Source organism: Pinus tabuliformis, chromosome 9 (assembly GCF_031772625.1).
Source record: "Pinus tabuliformis cultivar Carrire ecotype Pingquan chromosome 9, CPIR1, whole genome shotgun sequence".
In the NCBI taxonomy this organism is placed as follows: Eukaryota; Viridiplantae; Streptophyta; class Pinopsida; order Pinales; family Pinaceae; genus Pinus; species Pinus tabuliformis.
The window spans coordinates 329,431,968-329,453,268 of NC_142307.1; the positions used below are offsets into that span (position 1 = coordinate 329,431,968).

At 37.5% G+C, this 21,301-nt stretch overlaps 2 pseudogenes; both read right to left on the bottom strand.

Moving 5' to 3' along the window:
• Window positions 1-9,335, bottom strand: part of LOC149148544 (uncharacterized) — a 29,296-nt pseudogene extending 19,961 nt beyond the window's left edge.
• A 3,692-nt stretch (window positions 9,336-13,027) lies between these two features.
• LOC149148545 (large ribosomal subunit protein uL10 pseudogene) lies at window positions 13,028-19,887 on the bottom strand (annotated as a pseudogene).
• Window positions 19,888-21,301: the final 1,414 nt, after the last annotated feature.

A 21,301-nucleotide genomic window follows, 5' to 3' on the forward strand; every position in this document is an offset into this window, starting at 1 on the left:
AAACAGGGCACTGCAGACCTTTTTTCTCTCTTCTCCAAGGGACCACGTGGTGGCATGCGATTGGTCTTTAGAGCTTACAGGGAAGATGACATCAACAGTGACATGGCAGTATAGTTGATGACATGGCAGATGACACGTCTCACACAATTTTAGTGTTTTTGGGGATGACATGGGACCATTTACAGGTACCACATGTTGAAATACACAATAGAATGAGGTTGTTGAAAGAAAGAACAAAAGTATTATGGGAGATGCACGGACGATGTTGCATGATCAGGGACTATCGTTGCACTTGTGGGATGAAGCATGCAACACAACGGTATATGTGCAGAACATGAGTCGTCATCGGATTCTCAGGATGAGTACACGTGAAGAAGATTTTTTAGCAAAGAAACCAGATGTGTCACACTTGAGGATCTTCAGTTCAGTAGTTTACTTTCATGTTTCCAAGGATGCAAGGAAAAAGCTAGAGCTGAAAGCTGAGTTGGGCATATTTGTGAGGTACACTGATACACTTCACAACTATCGGGTGTACTTGCCATCTCAAAGGATAACAGTTGTTTGTAGAGATATGAAGTTTGATGAATATAAGACCATGATATGTTCCCTTGGGAGGGAGTTTCAGTGGCATGTAGATGAGGAGATTTTAGCTCCAAAGGAAGAACATGAGGATGTTGTGGAGAACCCACAAACAAAGGAGAAAAGAGTGGAAACACGTGTGACAAGGGTTAATGTGTTTCACTTCTTAGTCACATAAGAAGCTACAAAAAGGAAGATCCTAATCTCAAAAAAAGATATACTAATAAACCAGTTGAAACTAATTAAGGCACTTAATAAATTACTAGGAGGATGGGCAAACCAACATAAATACATCCATTTTCATTCCTTGGCCTTGTCATTAGAGTAACATTTAATTACCATGAACCTATGATATTTATCATGAAGAGGGGGTTGTTATGTGTCCCCACACTTTTCCAATTCATAGTTAATTGTTGATTTATGTCAAAGTTTAATTTTCAAACTTAATGTACATTGATAGTCATTTATGCAAAATCGATGACCAATTTTCACCCTTTTAAGAATGGATTTTGCAATTGTAGGAATTTACAGGGTAAGTTCCTCAGATAGAACACCAAAGGACATCGCTAACAAACATATCATGGATCAATACACCAGTATTCTTGACATGGTTAAAACCATCAAAGAGGGAAACAATCCACGGCTTGAGCCAACACGACCACTTTAGGCAATTTATTAATAGAAGAAAGGAAATTTACATAAGCTTCTCTCATGAACAGTCACACTACAAATGACCCTCCATGATATTTAAATAGATATCATGGACCAATCGGGTGTTAAGCCACGAATTAAGTTTCGGTAATACTGAGAAGAGAATGAACCGTCAGATCACTTCCTGTCTAGAACATATTGTGGCCATCAGATTGTAAGTTAAAAACATACATAGTAAGAAACACAATTTACCTAACTCTACACTATACCAAGTTATACTTAACTATTTCCTGTGTCGGAATATCCCAACACCCCCCCTTAAGAACAACTTGGGATAGGATTGATGGATGTACAAATATGAAAAAATAGGATAAGGAAGGAGGCATTAGAGCCTATCCCCCCTTAGTCACAACTTCCTGAACTCCAACCATAAATCAAAGTTCAGTAAACTTTGCCTCTGTGAGAGCCTTTGTAAAGATATATGCAACTTGATCATCAGTTGAACAATATTGTAGTTAAAGAACATGTTCATGAATGAGCTTTATGATGAAGTGCATGTGTAGCTCAATGTGTTTGTTGTACTGATGTTGGACTAGATCTTTGCATAGTTTAATGGAACTTTGATTATCATACCAAAGTGTAGTCAGATGCTGCTGCTGAAAGCGAAACATTGATAAGATCTGACGAAGCCAAAAGGCTTCCTTACTAGCCTCTACGGCACCACGATACTCTGATTTTGTTGAAGAAAGAGAAATGGCACTTTGCTTCTTGCAAGCCCATGTAATAGGTCCAAAACTAAGAGTGAATACATAACCTGCAGCAGACTTCCAATCATCACGGTCACTAGCCCAATCAGAATCAGTGAAACCGACCAATTGAGGAGATGCTTCTGCACTATAATGAATCCCAAACTGAACTGTACCTCGAACATAACAAAGTATTCTTTTAGTTTCTTTCCAATGAATTTCATGTGGGTCTTGCATAAACCAAGAAATAATGCCAACAACAAAGGAAAGGCCAGGACTAGTATGGGTTAGATACAAAAGTTTTCCTACATGTTGACGGTATAAGGTAGCATCAAATTCAGGGGAAGTACAAGTGACTGAAAGTTTGGCTCTAGATTGAAAGGGAGAAGGCGCTGGCTTACAATATTCCATGTGAAAATGGCATAGAAGATCACAAGCATACTTGGTCCATTGGGAAAGGGAAATACCTTTCTTGGTTTGCAAGACTTGAAGACCAAGAAAATAATGCAAGTGTCCTTAGTTTTTCATTTCAAACTTCTTTTTAAGGCTGGACTTCACATGGTTTATAAGGTTGGGATCACTACTAGTAAGGATAAGATAATCAACGCAAATAACAAGACTGAGAAGATACTTACTCACTTTCTTGGTGTAGACAGTATTGTCACAATGACACCTAGAAAATCCAACATCTAAAAGAAAGCTATCCATTTTGGCATACCAAGCCTGAGGGGCTTGCTTGAGACCATAAAGGGATTTCTTAAGCTAAGATAAAAGGATGGAGTATGTTTTTATAAAGCTAGAAGTTTGTTCAATATAGATTTCTTCATACAAGTCCCCATGCAAAAAGACAGATTTAACATCCATCTGATCGACTTCCCATTTGAAAGAGGTAGCAAGGGAAAGAACAAGGCGCATAGAGTTCATTTTGGCAACAGGGGAGAAGGTCTCAGTATAGTCAATTCCTTCAACTTGTGAAAAACCCTTAGCAGCAAGGCGAGCTTTATGTTTATCAAATTTTCCATTTGGTCCATACTTGGTTCTGTAAACCCATTTGCATCTAACAAGTTTTCATCCCATTATAAGAGGAACAAGATCCCATGTATCATTTGCCAATAATGAATGATATTCTTCATTCATAGCTGTGTCCCAATCTAGATGGCCTGAAGCTTCTGCAAAGGTGTCAGGATAATAATTTGATGAAGCTTGAGCTAGTAAAGAAGAGGCTCTATCGAACTGAGAATGTTGACGTCGTTGATCTGTAGGATCACCTACAAGAGCACCTGCTGCATCCCGAGTAGCATAGACCCATTTGGAAGCTGAGGAGCTAAAGGAGGATCTGGAGAAGGTGTGGGAGGATTGTCATCCTCACTGCCATCATCTGAAGAAGAAATATTTTCAGAAGTAGAAGGGATAGATAGAGGTGGGACATCCGCTGAACTAGGCTCATAGGCTGATATATTTTAAAAAAACTTTACATTTCTTCTAATGATAACATTTTTGGACTTAAGTGGAATAAGTCTATATCCTTTGACATCTTTAGAATATCCAAGAAAAATACATTTTTCACTCCTAGGTTCTAAAGCTTTATGTTTCTCATCTGGAATATGGGCCCATGTTTCACTTCCAAAAACACGAAAGTGACTTACATCTGGTTTAATTGAGCTCCATGCTTTTTTTGAAGGGATATTCTTTAAAACCTTAGTAGGAGTATGATTTACTATGTAATTAGCACAATGAATTACTTCTGCCCAAGAATTAAGACTAAGTCCTTTAGATTGAAGCATACAATTAGCCATGTCCTTTAAGGTGAAATTCTTCCTTTTAGCTACACTATTTTGTTGTGGAGTATATGGAACATTATGTTGCATTTGAATTCCATGCTCAGTTCAAATGTTGATGAATTTGTTGTTAACATATTCTCCTCCATTATCAGATCTTAGCTTAAGAATTTGATGTCCAGATTGTTTCTCAAAAAAGGCCTTAAAGGCTAAGAACATGCTAAATAATTCACTCTTGTGTTTTAAGAAGTATACCCAAGTGCGTCTGGAGAAATTGTCAATGAAATTTAAGAAATACTTATAGCCAGAGAATGAAACAACTTGAAGTGGACCACATAAATCACTATGCACAAGTTGTAAAGGGGCTGAGGCGTGCCAAGAGGCACATTTTTCAAAACTATCCCGATTATGTTTTCCGAGTACACATCCGAAACAAACACCATCTGTACAAGATACCATAGGAAGACTTGTCACCATATTTTCTTTACATAGATTTTGAAGGGAGCGATAGTTTAAGTGACCAAATCGCTCATGCCAAAGCTTGTTCACTTCATCATTATGAGCAAAAAATATCGAGGGAAGAGTTGATGACCCAAATTTGTTAAACTTATACAACCTTGTAGAATCATCAACAATGCTAGTAGCTAAAATCTATTTAGGATCTGTTAGGTCCTTAATTACAACATCGTGAGGTGAAAATTCAATGGTTTTACCTTCACCTAAATGAGTTATCTAATGTAGAAATAGAAGATTATAGGATAAGGATGGAACAAATAATACATCATTAAATTGACCATTGTCTAGATAAACAGTTCCAGTCCCTCCAACACTAAGAGATATATCATCACCAAGATATATATTTTTGGTGTTATAATCATTTAAAGAAGAAAACATAGCCTTTTTTTTTGCCATGTGATAAGAAGCTCTAGAATCAATGAGCTACTCATGAGAATGAGAAGAAAAAGACAAATTTAGTGCATAACCAAACCAAGATGCTTGACAACCACATGCATAAAGTGTTATTCTTGAAGATGAAGTTGAATTTGAAGAGTGCTCCAAATGAATGTTATGCTTCTTCATTGTTGTTTCCAAGGCTTCCATCTGCATAAAGAATTTGGATTCTAAGTGGCCATCTCGATTATAAAAGTGACAATATCTATCAATCCTCTTCCCTTTGTTTTTATTTGCCTTATCATTTTGTTAAAATGATTTTTCATTTTGGAACTGAAATTTCTTAGGACCCTTGTTTGGTTTAGGACCATTTTATTTAGGATACTTCTTCTTAGGATTCTTTGAATTTGGTTGTTAATGGGCAGCTAAGGCTTTCTTAGAAGAGTTTCCAAGATTAAGAAGATGAAGATGTAAGATATTTTTTTCGTTCTTTTATTAAATAATCATAAAAGACATCAACAGAGGGGGACTTGTAGTCTTATCCTTGAGAAATAAAGGCTTCTCTAGTAGAATGGAAGGTGGAAACAAACACAGAGTAGGTTGGTCCCAACTTAGTAAGAATGGAATAGATAAGGCTACCTTCTTCTTTCTTTACCTTAACACCTTCCAAAAGAAGTCCAAGGGTCTTCAACTTGGATAAAAATTCTTCAATCGAAGAAAAATTATTGGTGTCAAACGTAAGCAACTAATTTTCGAGTTGACGAGCTCTAATTTCATTTTTAATTCCAAAAACTTTAGTGATCTATTTCATTTCTTCATTAGGGGTATCAAGTTCTGTAATATGGAATCTAAGGTCTCGAGAAATAGACATCCCTATCAACCCATGTGCTTGATCTTTCCTATTTTCCCATTTGGCTATCTTATCTTCATCTTTAGGTTTAGTTTATTGGCCTGAGGCTATTATGTAAACACCTTTAATTTTAAGTAAATCCACAATGTAGGACCACCATTAGAAGTAGTTGGTGCTGTCAAGAATAATTTGGCATGGAATTTCCACTTTAACAGAAACTGATGTTGTACATTCTCAAACTAAGTGTTCCAATGAAAATATCTCGAAAATTTAGGCCGATTAAAATAAAACGACTCTGAAAATGGCTTTCGGATGAAAAAGTTATGGCTTTTTGAAGAAAAGTTGTTGAAGATGCCAACGAAGTGCGTGAATGTGCAAAAGCAAATTATAATGTTATATTTAAAAATAATCTCCTGCTCCCCTTTTCAAACTTAATCTAATTAGCTCACTTTAAAAAAAAATTATGTGATCCACTTTTATAAATAAGTGAAAGTCACTTTTACAATGGTACTTTATGAGCTACCCATTAAATTCTAACTTAAATAAAAGATAAAGAGACTTTAGAATTATAAGTGACTCACTTTTTATAATGGGTGAGAACACTTTTGCATAAAGTAAGTTTAAAACATAAGTTACATGTGCTTTTTGAAAAGGTAACTCAACAAAAAGAAAGACTTGAACTCAAGACCTCTATTCTCATAAATTAACTTTGGACCAAGTGAGCTAGTTTAAAAGGTTAGTAATTTTTTAAAACGAGGAAGTGTTTTTTTTAATCTTTGGGGTGCATGCTTACTTTAAAAATCTATTTTCTCATACAAAACAAAAAACCACACAACCCAACATGGGCATACAAAAGAAACCAAACCTTATGGCTTGAAGTTAACTTTCGCCAGAACCTAAATATTTTCGTCAATGTTTCTAATTTTCCGAGATTACACTAACGTGTGGCAGAAAAGAGTATACACATGAGAAAAATCTTTCCTTTATGTTTCTGATTTGCCTAGATCGCACAGTCACAGGGAAAAGAGCATACACATAAATGAAAGGTATAAATCCAGTAATAAAAAAAAATAGAGAGCTAAATAAATGGAAATAAACAGAGAGATGAATAATTAAAACTGTAAATAAAGACTGTATGCCTCCAGATCTTAAAAATGATGTAGCTAGAGCTATTGAAAACCTTTTTTCTTAAAAGGAAAGGGATTTGTCACTAGAACCGATGCTCCTAACACAATAGATCAGTTGTCTCGGCCCGAAAGAAGCCAGAAATAGTAGATCTAGGATACAACAGTCGAATGCGATTGTAACGACTTCAGATTTTGTTCACCAATGGATGTCGCCCTCAAATAGATCTGATACCATGTAGGAATTGACATGGTAAGTTCCTCAGATATAACACCAAATGACACCACTCACAAACAGATCACAAATCAATACACTAGTATTCTTGACGTGCTTAAAACCCTCAAAGAGGGAAACAATCCACGATCTGAGCCAACGCGACCACTTCAGACAATTTATTAATAAAAGAAAGATAATTTACATAAGCTTCTCTCATGAATGGTCACACTACAAATGACCCTCCGTGCTCTTTAAATAGAGATCATGGACCAATTGGGTGTTAAGCCATAGATCAAGTGTCGGTAATACTGAAGAGAGAATGAACCATCGGATCACTTCATGTCTAGAACATATCGTGACCGTCAGATTGTAGGTTACAAAAGTACATAGTAAAGAAACACACTTTACCTAATTCTACACTAGACCAAGTTATACTTAACTATTTTTGATGTGTCAGAATATCCTAACAACAATCATTGTTTTAATGATGATCACTGAATTTCAAATCTCAACGTCTACAATTTATTATTATTTTAATAATGTCAATTTTAATATATAATTCTAAAATTTGAATATATATATCATCATGCCCAAAACCATGTGTGAAAAGTATGCACAAAACCATAGGTAGGTCTGCCCATCTAATATAGGGTCCAAAAAGATTTCCCCCATGGCATTGCCTCGGACCTTGTAGAGCGGGGCTAACCACCTCCCTCAAACCCCTTGTCAGCCCCCCGCTATGCATCGACGCAATGAAGGGGGGCCTAACCACCCCCCTCAAACCCCCTGTGACCCCTCCACTTTGCATTGACACAACGAAGGAGGGGCTCCATCCCTCTTCTAACCCCTTGGTTTAACTAGAGGAGCTAGTCATGGAAAGAATATAACACAACCTAATATATATATATATATATATATATATATATATAAGAAATACTAATACAACCATATAAGTTAATCAAGATAGACATCAGTGCATGATAAGCATCAAAACAATTACTTCATAATACATCTGGCATTGCTAGGATTTAAAAACAATAAAAATTAATAAAATTACAATGTTGTTTAAATTATTATTATTATTATTGAATACAAAAAGATTTAATATATAAATTGGAGATATATACATTTAGGAAAAACATGTAGCAAGATTATTAACCATGGAGATTCATTCCAATTGGAGCTTCTTAACTTTAGGCTTTATTACAAGATCATGAGCCAAAACCATGGCCTATTAATACCACATGCCCATTGGTTTATGTGACATTTTTTTAAATAATTAACTTAATTAAATCTTAAAAAATGAATAACTATTTTTGGGATAAATGACAACCTTTAACCTATAATTACTACAAAAAATATTTTAAAATTTTATTCAAGGTAATTAAAATAATGTATAATAAAATGGAATGTTATAATTCCATAGGCTGTAGAGTAGATTGTGATAGAGTATTTTGTTAAGGTACATTGCAATGTGAAAGTCACAGGTTTAAAACTTTTTGAATAAAATTCAGCCATGCTAAAGGCTGGTGTGATCCAAGTAAGATACAATCCCATTAATTTTGACAACTTAAATGCCAATAAATCATTACCACTCAAACTACCCAAACAAATAATAAAAATAAAATCACTTGCCTTTTTTAATTGCTAAAACCAAATTAGTTCTTATGAAGCAATAAAAACACTAAATTACCTTGGTATCAAAATATAGAACTAGGACATAAACTTAAAGTTTCAAAAATATATTTGAATAGGAAATTCAGTAAGCCAAAACTAAACTAGTTAATTAGTTTTTATGGGATCATGAAACAATATAAATATTGAATTATTTCTCATCAGATTATGAAGCCATCAGATCAATCAAGCTCGCTATTAAATCTTAAAAAAATCGAAGATACAGCATACTACAGCTTTTGTAATACTGTTCTCAAGATACTACTCGAGTTCTTCAGGTTTAAAATATAAACCACGATGAATTGCTTCAATCAACCATTTTGCATGTGCCCAACCCATATCATCATCATCATCAGAATTTCGGATATCGCTATTATCCATATTATAATGATGACTATCCAAACTGAAGTACGTATCATTGTTGCTAATTATTTCCTCCATTAAACCTGAATCCAAATCGGTCTTACAGTCAATACGTTCAATTTTCGAATCCAGCTCTGCCCTATTAAAACATTGCTTCCTTTTAATAGTATGAATATCAGGAAGGCTTGAGGCCCTGAGACTGCATGATTCTGAATTCATTTGTGACCGTCTTTCCTTCATCTCTGCTGCAGCGTTAGCATAGGCAGCTGCGGCTTCTTCTGGTGTGTCGAATGTTCCAAGCCAGCGCCATTTTTTGGCTATTGAATCTCTAATTTGTGAAGTGAAACGACCAGAGGGATTTCTTTTGACACCTTTATATTTCCCTGCCTTTTTGCCTTCAACGAAATCTTCTCTGGACATCCTCTCTGAAGAATCAAGCCGTTGGGCTTCTTTATAATTCATGTTTTTCTTTGACATATTTGACCCTCCGACCTTATTCAATAAACTGCTAACTGCTTTTGATTGCAAGTTTCTGTGCAGAATTTGGTCTCTAATGTTATTGTTTCTGAAATAACAATAGCAAAGATGTTCAGTTTATTCAGATTGGAAATTTCAAAAATATCCTGAAATTACACAAATAACAATCAAATTAAAAAAAATCATCCTGCAACATATTAAGAGAAATTACATATATACTATTTTTGTGATATCAAAGACTACCATTACCAGGGATGAATTATTTTGAATCAATGTGCAGAAGCTTCTGGATTAGAGGAGCAGATAATTTCATGGGAAAGATCGCATTAAGAGAAAAATTGCTGCTAGAATGTACCCACCAATTTGCTGGTTTACTGCAGGGCCAGTCCGTTGTTTGGAGGCGATAGAGTTCTCCGGTGAAAGACGAAAAGTAAGGAAACGAATTAGGAGAAACAGCCGGGGAGGTTGTCAAATATATGGAGCGATGGGTCAGGGCTTCTGAGCGATAACTAAATGTTTTTTTATTTTATATATATATTAGAACTACGAGATAAATTCAAGAACTAAAGATGTATTTGCTGACTAATAGTTAACGACACTTTTAAATTCAAGAGTTTCCAATTTTTAATTGAGAGGGTTGCTCTCCATATATTTCTTTCTATATATAGTATAGTATAGAATAAAATAAAATAAAATAGAATAGTTAAAATAAAATAAAATAAAATAGAGTAGAGTAAATAATATAATTAACAATTATGAAACCAATTTAAATTTTTCTTAATTCCGAATTTATTTAAAATTCAGAAAAATTCCATTATTAACAGTGAGATTTGCTACGTTAGTGCCTTATTTTAACTCCACAAATATAAAAATAAGGGGAACTTATTTAGCTTCATTCGATAAGAGAGAGTAGCACTTTAACTTAGGTTTTAAATTTTTAATCGGCTCAAAATACCCTCTTTTAATTATAAAGAAAAAAATGTCAACGTGGACGGTGGGAGGCCTAGAAGTTCTTAGTCATTTTATGTTAGGTTTTGTAATTTTGCTATATTACTTAAAATATTCACTTCATATGACATCTTTTAATTAATTAATTTAATTAAAAATTTCATATTATTTATTTACTAAAATATTAATAATGAAAATATAATTTATTTTTTAAATCTCATTTTAAAATAATTTTTTTTATAAACATAACAAAAAATAATAAAACATAGAATAAAAAAATAACAATTAATATAAAAAAATTAAGCAAAGTAATGAAAATTATTAATTTAAAGCACCCAAGAGTGTTATCAGATGTTTATGTTATATCAACTTTCCCTTAAAGTTATGTTACACTATTTTCCTATGCATGTTGATTTCTCTTTCCTCCTTTTTTTTTTTCATTTACATTTAAATGATTAGGTTGATGTTTGTTATAATATTTTTATGTTTTCTTTTAATAGTTAGAATTTTATAGTTTCTTTTGGTCTTGTTAAACACACATGGCACCAATAGAATATTAAAGATAAGCACGAGAGTAGATTTATTATTAACAAATGATATACATTTATAGTACATGGTGCGACCCTTGGATTCATATTCCAAGTGGTCTCTTGGACTCCTTTTGGTTGTTCAGCTTCCACACCAACCCTTATAGGATTAGGTGTCCAACATTGCCCCCCTTAATGCGAAGGGTTATGTATGAGTCCAAGAAGAGAGCTATAATACAAAAAGTGCAAAAATGCAAGGTGGCACTAGGTTGAATGTGCTCTCAGAAATGCTGGTATAAAGGATGGTGGTTTAAGGATGACCACCAACAATGGAATGCTTAGTGCAGTTCCCAAAACTCTTCCAAGTCTGGCATGAAGCTCAGGTCTTCTGTTAGAGGAAGTGTTCCTGATGTTTTGAAGAGGGAAACCTTCAACCATGAAAGAGAAGTCTCACTCCGCACAAAATGGAGAACCTCATCCTGAAAAGGGAGGTCTCAACCTATGATGGTTTAAGGATGACCAAAAACTCTAGAATGCTTAATGCAATCCCTGGAACTCTTCCAAAACTGACAAAAAAATGAAGTCTTAGATACTAGAGGAAGTGTCCACAACTCTTTGAAGAGGCATTAGCAACTGAAGGCATGCTCAGGTGCATCTTTGTCTGTAGCTACAACTCTGAATTTGGTGTGACAGGTTGTGGCTCAGGCTCGCTTGATGTAGCTTTGAAGCTTGTATATGACCATCATTTCCCCCCCTGTCAGATACAAGGTGAGATGATGGAGAAAACTCAACTGTAAGATTGCTAAATACTCTAGAACAAGATCAGACATATGACTGAAATATATTCTTGGCTGTTGATGCCCATTTCCAAGAAGCAATCCATCCAAGATGAATCTTTATTTTTGTGGGAGGTTTGTTTCTAAAGCATCTGTTTGAAGAATGACTTGTTTTATGACAGTGCTTACATGGATGAAGATCAAAACATTGATCTTTTAGATGGCCAACTCGGTCACAGTGTTGGCATTTCACAATCTGTTGTTGTGGAAGAGAGGCAGAATCTGGAATAACTGGAGGTGAACTGTCATGAGGAGTAGGTGAATATGAACTGTCCAGAAGAAATCCAACACTTTTAAATTGGATTGGTTTGGAAGTAGTCAAGAATATAAAAGGACACATCCTTGTCATATCCAAGACCAATTTTGTGCTTGTTGTGGACAAGCTCTTCCCAAGGGTTTGATGATTGGCTTGAGAAGTATTGGCTGAATTTCTGTGTTGGCATGTAACTCTGCTACTTTATTGCGCACTAGATCTGGATGAGCTTCAACAACATTGACTTGCTGCTGATGGGTCATTTTCTCATTGTTCTGAACAAAAATAGGTTTAGAATGATGTCTATTTTGATTTAGCTCTTCTTGCTGTAGCTGTGATTCAAGCTGCAAATTTTTTTTTTGTCTTGTACATTTTGCAAGCAAGTTTGAATGTTAAAAACAGTCTCCTTACTGACTTTCACCATCCCATCAAAAGTGGAAAAGATTAGACTATTCAATAAATGTAATGCATCATCAATTTTCTTTGTTTAATTACAATGTTGCACGGATATCTCACACAATGCCAAATAACCGCAAATTTAAATAATTTAAACAGCCCCCAATTTTTATGAACATTGAACTCAGTCGTTCCATTTAATCCTCCAACATATTCACTTTCAAAGAACAAATGATGGCTATCAAAACTTCAACAACAATAGCACCATGTCATGGACAAGACTTGAATGCTCACATATATAAATGCTTTTACTAGGGTACGAACCAATATTCTCTGATCTTGCCACTTTCTCCAGTATTCCAATAAGAATGACGAACACCACATCAAGGGACCAAAGTGCGAACCGAAGTGGTAGGGACTGAAGTGTGAATTGAGAGTCAGAGGGTGCAAGAGTCGAAGGAGGTAATACCACAGAGGAGCAAGCAATGATATAATGATATATTGTAACCGGAGTGAGAGGTGGAATATTGTAAGGGAATTGAACAGTGGTATATGGAACCAAGCCCAACAATGAGCCATGAACAACCACATTAGAGCCATCATTCGAAAGCTTGACATATAACTTAACTTGATCGACTAACTCTGCAACAAAATTGAAGAATAACAGTTGTCTTGAAATTATCAATTCTAATGATCTGTGATGTGCAATCATCCAATCTAGTCAAAAAGACTGAAACCCATATCCTCTTCGGACTCTTCCTCTGGCTTAGGTTTCCTTTCCTCTTCCTCTGGAGTAGCTACAATAGGTACAACTTCTGTAGCATCGGCAACTCGTTGGATCCTTCAAATACTCCTTAAGTTTCTCGGCTAGTGGAAAAGAATAGTCAAGTTCAATAGTGACTACTAATACATTCTTGTAACCGTTGATGATTGTTAGGGTCCAACCCTAACCCCCTTATTTATGTAATAGGATTGATTCATATTATAGTTAAGTAAAGAGTCAATAAATCCAATATTAATAATGTAAGTGGTTGACCCACATTTAAATAAGGGATCACACTTAGTTGCAAATGGGCCATGGTATTAGGTAGATGGTATTAATAAGAACCATGATATTAACCCATGGTATTACATGTATGAATCCTATATAAAGGATAAAAACTCCCCTTGAGGAGCATCATGTCTTATTTTGTAATTGAGCCCAGCTCTATTGGAGGTTTCCCCCTTGAAGAGGCAACTGAACATTGCTTTCCTCTCTGAATAATAAAATACTTGTTGTTATTTCTTATTGTTCTATGTTTTGGGTATATTTCTTCGCATATTTGGTATTCAGATATCTTCTTGTAGGTCAAGAGCACAACAAGTGATATCAGAGCACTTTCTAGGGCTGGTGGGATCTTCATGTTTAGCAAAAAAAGAAAAATTAGTTAGAGACGTGTTCCGACGTCTTTAAACCACAGGATCTGTCATTGAGCGCATAAACCTACGGATTTGTGGAGGCATGCACACAGGAAATACAAAAGGTGGTCACACTTGTTGGACTCCCTTGTAACCCCTATGGGTACCCCTTCAAGTAGTAGTGCATTAGATAAAACCGCGCACGGAATGTCTTCCAAGTACCCTCTGGGTATATCAGAAGCCCCCTAGGCTCTCTTGAAACCTCGTCATAGATAAACCGTCGGCTGTCTTGCTACTACAGTACACCGAGAACAACACTCGGTGAGATTACTCATGCATACGGTAGGGTAGTTGTGGCGTATGATTAAGGGTACAGTTGATCCTCATTGGTTAGTTCCCTAAAAGATTAGGCTGAGTACTACTATCAGACCCTTATGTATATTGCGATCTGTAGCACCTGACACTCCTTGAGACCATATTTCCCTTGTCTCTCTCTAGATCACGCATCATCTTTATCAGATCTAGCAGGTGGGGTTCTATCGCAGCGGAAACAATCAGTTCTGCCATTCAAATCTCTCAGATCCGCCATTCAAATCTCTTAGATCCGCCATTCAGAGCTATCAAATCCACCAATCAGATTTATCAGATCCGTCATTCAGATCTAGCCCTTGGGTTTTGTAGCAGTCGCCACAATTAGATCTGCCATTCAAATCTAGTAGTAGGGGTTCGATCACTACCACATTCCTACTCATACTCTGCAATTGAGGGTTAGTCGACAAATCAAACTATTTGTGTGGGCCCCTATACCTGGGCATGATTCTCGTAGGACATTAGGCATAATTGAGTTTTATGGGATTCGGCTACTGCAGTATTCCTAAGCGAGGAGTAAAACTCCTTTCGGAGTGCAAAAAAAAAAAAAAAAAAAAAACAAGTAAAACTCCTTTTGGAGTAAAAATAAATAAATAAACCAAAAATTAAAAAAAAAAAGAAAAAAAAAAAGAGAAAAAAGTCTAAGACCCTCCGGGGATGCTTATAGGAGACTTAGCCCATAAGAATCAAGTCGACGAGCTGAGCAAGGTGGTACCATTCACTTGTTAGCGTCAAAAATTTCGAGTGGTCCCAAATTCTAAGTGCACTGGATCAGTGCATGGTACAAACCAGAGCTCAGGCTATGGCCAATGAGAAGATCGACACCCTTGAATAAAATTTGGACGCAGTACTGACGTCGCTCAAGACCGTAGTTGACACACTCACAAAGGGCAAGTCAGAGGAACACTCGGAGGCATATGCTTTCAATGAAAACATTGAGGGAAAGTCTAGCCATTCTCTTCACCTCTTTAGCAACCACCAATAGTCCCAGACACAACCACCCAAGCTGGACATGTATAAATTTGATGGCTCTCATCCGGCCACATGGCTAGCACAAATGGAGCAATATTTCACATTGAATCACATCAGAGATGATGTGACTCAACTTAGTGTGGGTAGCATGTACTTGGATAATGAAAGATGACAGTGGTGGCAGTGCCATCAACATTGCTATGGAAGGTTCGTGACTTGGTAGACATTCTCAAAAGCTCTTACGGATCGCTTTGACCATGAATCTAACTTTTTGGGTCATCTCACTAAGCTTCAACAGACAGGAACAGTGAACGAATATATTACAGCCTTTGAAGCTTTAGCATTCCGCACAAGAGGTCTACACGATCAATTCTACTTGGAATGTTTTGTCAGACGTCTTAAAGAAGGCATACAAGCCTAGGTCTGACTGCAACACCCAACCTCATGGCTAGATGCTTGCACGATAGCTCTTGAAGTAGAACGTGCATTAGTGGCCCAGTCCCATCGCCCAAATTTCATAGCCAAGGGTTGCCCCACCCAGGCTCAAAGCACTACCCAAACACTCAAGGTTCAAAAGGTGTCACCAGTGGAAATGGTGGAAAGAATAAAGAAAGGATTGTGTTACTATTGTGATGAGAAATACTCCCCCGGGCACAAATGCAAGGAGCCCAAATTCTTTCAAATTGATGCTATTGATCACAGTTCATTAGAGGAAGCCTTGCCTCTTGACGAACCAGAGGAGGAAGATGAGGATGACCAACTGGACAATGTACCTGTAGAACCAGTTATCTCACTTCATGCCTTGGCAGCGATTTCTTCTCCCCAAACTCTCAAAATCAGAGGTTTTATTAAGAATCACCCTGTAGTAGTCTTGATTGATAGTTGCAGTATGCATAACTTTATCCAACAAAGGGTCGCAGAAGCAGTGCATTGTTTTGTCAGAGCAGTCTCTAACTTCTAGGTCCAAATTACTGATGGGGAGACAATGAAATGTGAAGGCCGTTGTGAAAATGTCAAACTTCAAATGGGGGATCATCAGTTAGAGACCCACATGTTTGCCATACACATGGGAGGGTGTCACATTGTCTTCGGTGATGAATGGCTCTACACACTCGATCCGATCACAGTGGATTTCCAGGAGTTATATATGAGCTTTAAGCAGAACAACCACGCACATACCCTCTGCAGACTGCAAGTGGGTGATCCCTCTATCATCAGCTTGCATAGGATGGAAAAATTGTTAAAAAAGGGCCATCATGGAGTTATAGCCCAATTTAATTCCATCCAGGCCTTCGAACCCACTTCTCTTCATATTCATCCTGAGATGCAACAAATCTTAAACAACCATTTTCCTGTCTTTGACAAGCCTCATGAGCTTCCACCCTCGAGAGGGGAACGTGATCATAACATTATTTTGGTCCCAGGGGCCCAACCACAAAATATGCGCCCATATAGATATCCGTTTTCCCGAAAGAATGAAATTGAAAAAATCATCAAGGAACTCTTGGAAGTACGCGTCATTCGTCCTAGCATTAGTCCTTATTCATCGCCTGTGGTCATGGTGATCAAGAAAGATGGGGAATGACATACGTGTCTAGACTTCAGGGCTTTCAACAAGTTGACGGTCAAAGATAAATTTCCCATCTTGGTTATCGATGATTTGCTGGATGAACTAAATGGGGCTAAATTCTTTACTAAGCTCAACCTTCGCTCGGCCTATAACCAAATCCACATGAAAGAAACTATGGATATTCCAAAGACTGCTTTCCAAACTCATGAAGGCCATTATGAGTTCCTGGTCATGCCATTTCGCCTTTGTAATTCCCCATCCACTTTTTAGAGCCTCATGAACCACCTGCTCAAACTATATCTAAGAAAATTTGTCCTTGTCTTCTTTGATGGCATCCTCATCTACAGCCGCACCTGGGCCACTCATCTTCAGCATGTAGATCTACTCTTGCAACTGCTCCGGAAGCATAAATTATTAGTCAAGATGTCCAAGTTCTCTTTTGGCATGGAAGACGTTGAGTATTTGGGCCACATTATGGGGCGTGAAGGTGTTAGGGTGGAACCCAAAAAGATCCAGTCAATACAAGATTGGCCTCAACCAAAGACCTTGAAGATCTTGAGAGGATTTTTGGATCTCATGGGCTACTATCACAAATTTGTCCGCAATTATGGTCGCATTTCTAGACCCCTCACTCACCTCCTCAAGAAAAATTCATTTCTCTGGAATGATGAAGCGCAACAGGAATTTATAGCTCTCAAACATGCCATGTGTTCCACTCTCGTATCAACACTACTCGACTTCACCAAATATTTTGTGATTGAATGTGATGCTTCAGGTATGGGTATTGGGGCAGTCTTATTGCAGGAAGGTCGACCCTTGGCCTTCACTAGCCAACAACTAAGTGGGACAAATCTGGGACAATCTACCTATGAGAAGGAGATGATGGCCATCTTACATGCAGTAGATACCTGGGCACCATACTTATTGGAGCAACATTTCCAAATCTTCACAGACCATCAAAGCCTTAAATGGCTCACCAAAATGTTGTGATATGATTATGAGATAATTTACAAGAAAGGGTGCGAAAATGTCATGACGGATGCGTTATCATGCTAATTTGAGGAGGAAAGCACCCTGCTCTCAATCTCCCTTCCCATTCTAGAATGGATTCAAGAGGCTCGCAAGGAATGGTTTTCACATCCTTTGCTCTCCTAACTCATTAATAAATTGCAGGTAGATCCAAATTCCACAACAGGCTACTCTTGGCGGGATGAGAATCTTCGCTACAAGGACAGAGTCATGATATCACCAAAATCCAACCAAAAAAGTCACATTTTGGCAGAGTTGCACTCATCTTCCACTGCAGGCCATTCAGGCTTTCAGAAGACTTATGCTCACGCTCGACGTTTATTCTTTTAGATAGGCATGAAAAAGGACATTCTTACTTTTGTAGCTGAGTGCAACGTATGTCAATGCCACAAAGGAGAAACAGTCAAATCCCTAGGAACATTACAACCATTGCCCATCCCGGCCTCAATCTAGATGGAGGTTTCTATGGACTTCATTACGGGTCTTCCGAAGTCAGGCAACAAGTCAGTCATCATGGTGGTTGTGAACAGACTTTCTAAGTATGCTCATTTTTCCTCCCTACCCCACCCTTTTACATCGACTTTGGTAGCTCAATCTTTCATGGACTAGATCTTCGAATTGCATGGCATGCCCACTTCCATTGTGTTTGATCGTGACCCGATCTTCACCAATAACTTTTGGCAGGAACTCTTCAGGCTACAAGGTACCCAACTACAACTCAATACTTCCTATCATCCCCAAACTGATGGTCAAACTAAAGCAGTCGACAAATGTCTGGAGACCTACCTTAGGTGTTTCACTTCAGAAAAGCAACATCTATGGGTGCAGTGGTTACCTCTAGCCGAATGGTGGTATAACACCAACTATCATGCCACCACCAAAATGACTCCATATGAAGCATTTTATGGTCAACTCCCTCCTTCACCTACTTCTTATATCAAGGGATGCTTGAAGGTACAAGAAGTGGATCAACTCCTATAGAACCACACAACCATGCTGGCCCACCTCAAAGAGAATCTCCATCAAGCTCAAAACCGCATGAAGAAGCAAGCATATCAACATCGTTCAAAATGCCAATTTCAAGAAGGGAATCAGGTATTTTTGAGGCTGCAACCATATAAGTAAACATCACTCAAAGACAAGGGTTTTTAGAAATTATCTCCAAAATTCTATGGACCATTTCAAGTACTTCAGTGCATCGTAGAAGTCGCCTACAAGCAAGCTTTTCCACCCATTGCAAAAATCCATCCCGTCTTCCATGTCTCATGCCTCAAGAAAGTGATTGGGAACCATTGCCAAATTCAAACCAGTCTATCCGAATTGGTTGAAGAAGGGTCAATCTGGCTCCAACCTAAATAGGTTCTTGACATGTGAGAAAGGCACCTGTGAGGCCGCAAGATCAAGTAAGTACTCATCAAGTGGAAAGACACCTCTCCAGAAGATGTGACTTGGGAACCAGCCACTGTCCTTCAACAGTTTCTATAGCTTCAGCCTTTAGGACAAGGCTATTCTTATAGGGGAGGGCATGTTAGGGTCCAACCCTAACCCCCTTATCTAGGTAATAGGATCGAGTCATAGTATAGTTAAGTAAAGATTCAATAAAGCACATATTAATAATTGTAAGTGGTTGACCCACATTTAAGGAAGGGACCACAATTAGTTGCAAATGGGTCATGGTATTAGATAGATGGTATTAATAAGAACCATGGTATTGACCCATGGTATTGCATGTATGAATCCTATATAAAGGATAGAGACTCCCCTCGAGGAGCATCATGTCTTATTTTGTAATTGAGCCCAACTCTATTGGAGGTTGCCCCCTTGAAGAGGCAAGTGAACATTGCTTTCCTTTCTGAATAATAAAATACTTGCTGTTATTTCTTATTGTTCTATGTTTTGGGTATATTTCTTCGCATATTTGGTATTCAGGTATCTTCTTGCAGGTCAAGAGCATAACAATGATAGCATGTGGAACAACTGCAATTGTGGGATAACTGATCACTAGAGAAAGAACTGTCACAGTAGAAATACCAGCAACAAATTTCTCTATTAAATCATCCTCTGTGAGATCAAGAAATTTAGGATCAAATACCGATCCATTGTTGTATACAGGCTGCACAATCAATCCATAGGAAAATGGCCGAATGTCAAGCTTTTCTAGCAAAACTTCCTCAGAATAACCAACCTTGTCTCCTTTCCTAATAAGATCCACGGGTGTTATACTTTCAACCTTACCTTTGTTAAGAGTTTATTGCACCACCAGTGTAGCTTGAATTCGTTGATACAAACGCCTAGAAAAATAATGGAGAATTAGAAAGGCACAACCTCTTCCCCTAGTCTAGCTAATAACTCCTCTCAAGAATTTTGGACGTAAGCAGACACCACAGCGTTATCTAGGGCTCAAAAAATTCAAATGCGCCACAGTTTTGTTTGGCTCGATTGAAGCGAATGATAAGGTTGGGCAGAGACGTTCATCAAGTAACTTGATGAGAGCGATTATGAGGTCAATACTCAATTCGATGAATCCTGGGTGATACAATAGAAATTATCTACTCTAATTGCAATTACAAAGTGCCATGGCGAATTCGAAAAGCATAGAATTTCATCAAGTTGTGTATTTACCGTGTTAAAGACGACAACGCAAGGGCAAATAAGTTGGTGTAAAGCTAAAACCCTTGCAACTATTCGATCGCACCAATTGAGAGTGCTTCACCGATCACACCAATTCAGAGTGCTTCACTGCCGATTTTATCCTTACAGGAATGGCTTGGTACACATAATTTTATGGGGGGCAAAGGATCTTTTGACCTTCTTTTGAGATTATGCATCGTAAAACTCCCTTGCAATGTGTTCATCTATTGAGAATATGCATCATTACAATGTGTTCATCTATTGAGAATATGAATCATAAAGCTTCCCTTCAGAAAACCCTTGTAATGTGTTCGAACGGATGGTTCCATCCGCCACTACATCCACCTGCGAAATTGACACACTATTCTGGCAAGCTCCTGCATAATGGATTGAATACCACGACTAATGCTAGCAACAAATTAGTGTGTCAGAGAGTGTCCAGAATGGTAGAGCTACACTTCTACAATGGGAGAGAGCATTTCTGGAATCTACTAGAGTTAGGGAGTAGCCACAGATTTCGAAGCGTTAAAGTAGGCGTAGCCTAAGGAAACGACTTGGATGGAAAATGATTTCATGTAGGAACGGTTATGGAAGATGACAGTTGTGGCACAGTTATGCCGTTGGGTAGCTCAGGAGAGAGAAGAACCAAATTTTCTGGTAAAGGAGTATCCAGAGTGGAGAAGAACGGAAGTGACAGTGAAGCAGTTTCGAAAGGCACAAAACCGATAAGGAAAAATGCTCATATCTACAAAGGCCACAAAACAATGGCTCAAATTTAAGCAGGGTAGGAATAAGCCTACAACTTTGATACCATGTTAAACACACATGGTAGCAACAAAATATTAAAGATAAGAAAGAGAGTACAAATGATATACATTTATAGTACATGGTGTGACCTTTCAATTCATATTATAAGTGGTCTCTTGGACTCTTTTTGGTTGTTCAGTTTCCACAACAACCCTTAGAGGATTAGGTTTCCAACAAATCCTTACCTCACGACTATAGCAATCACATGGTAGTTA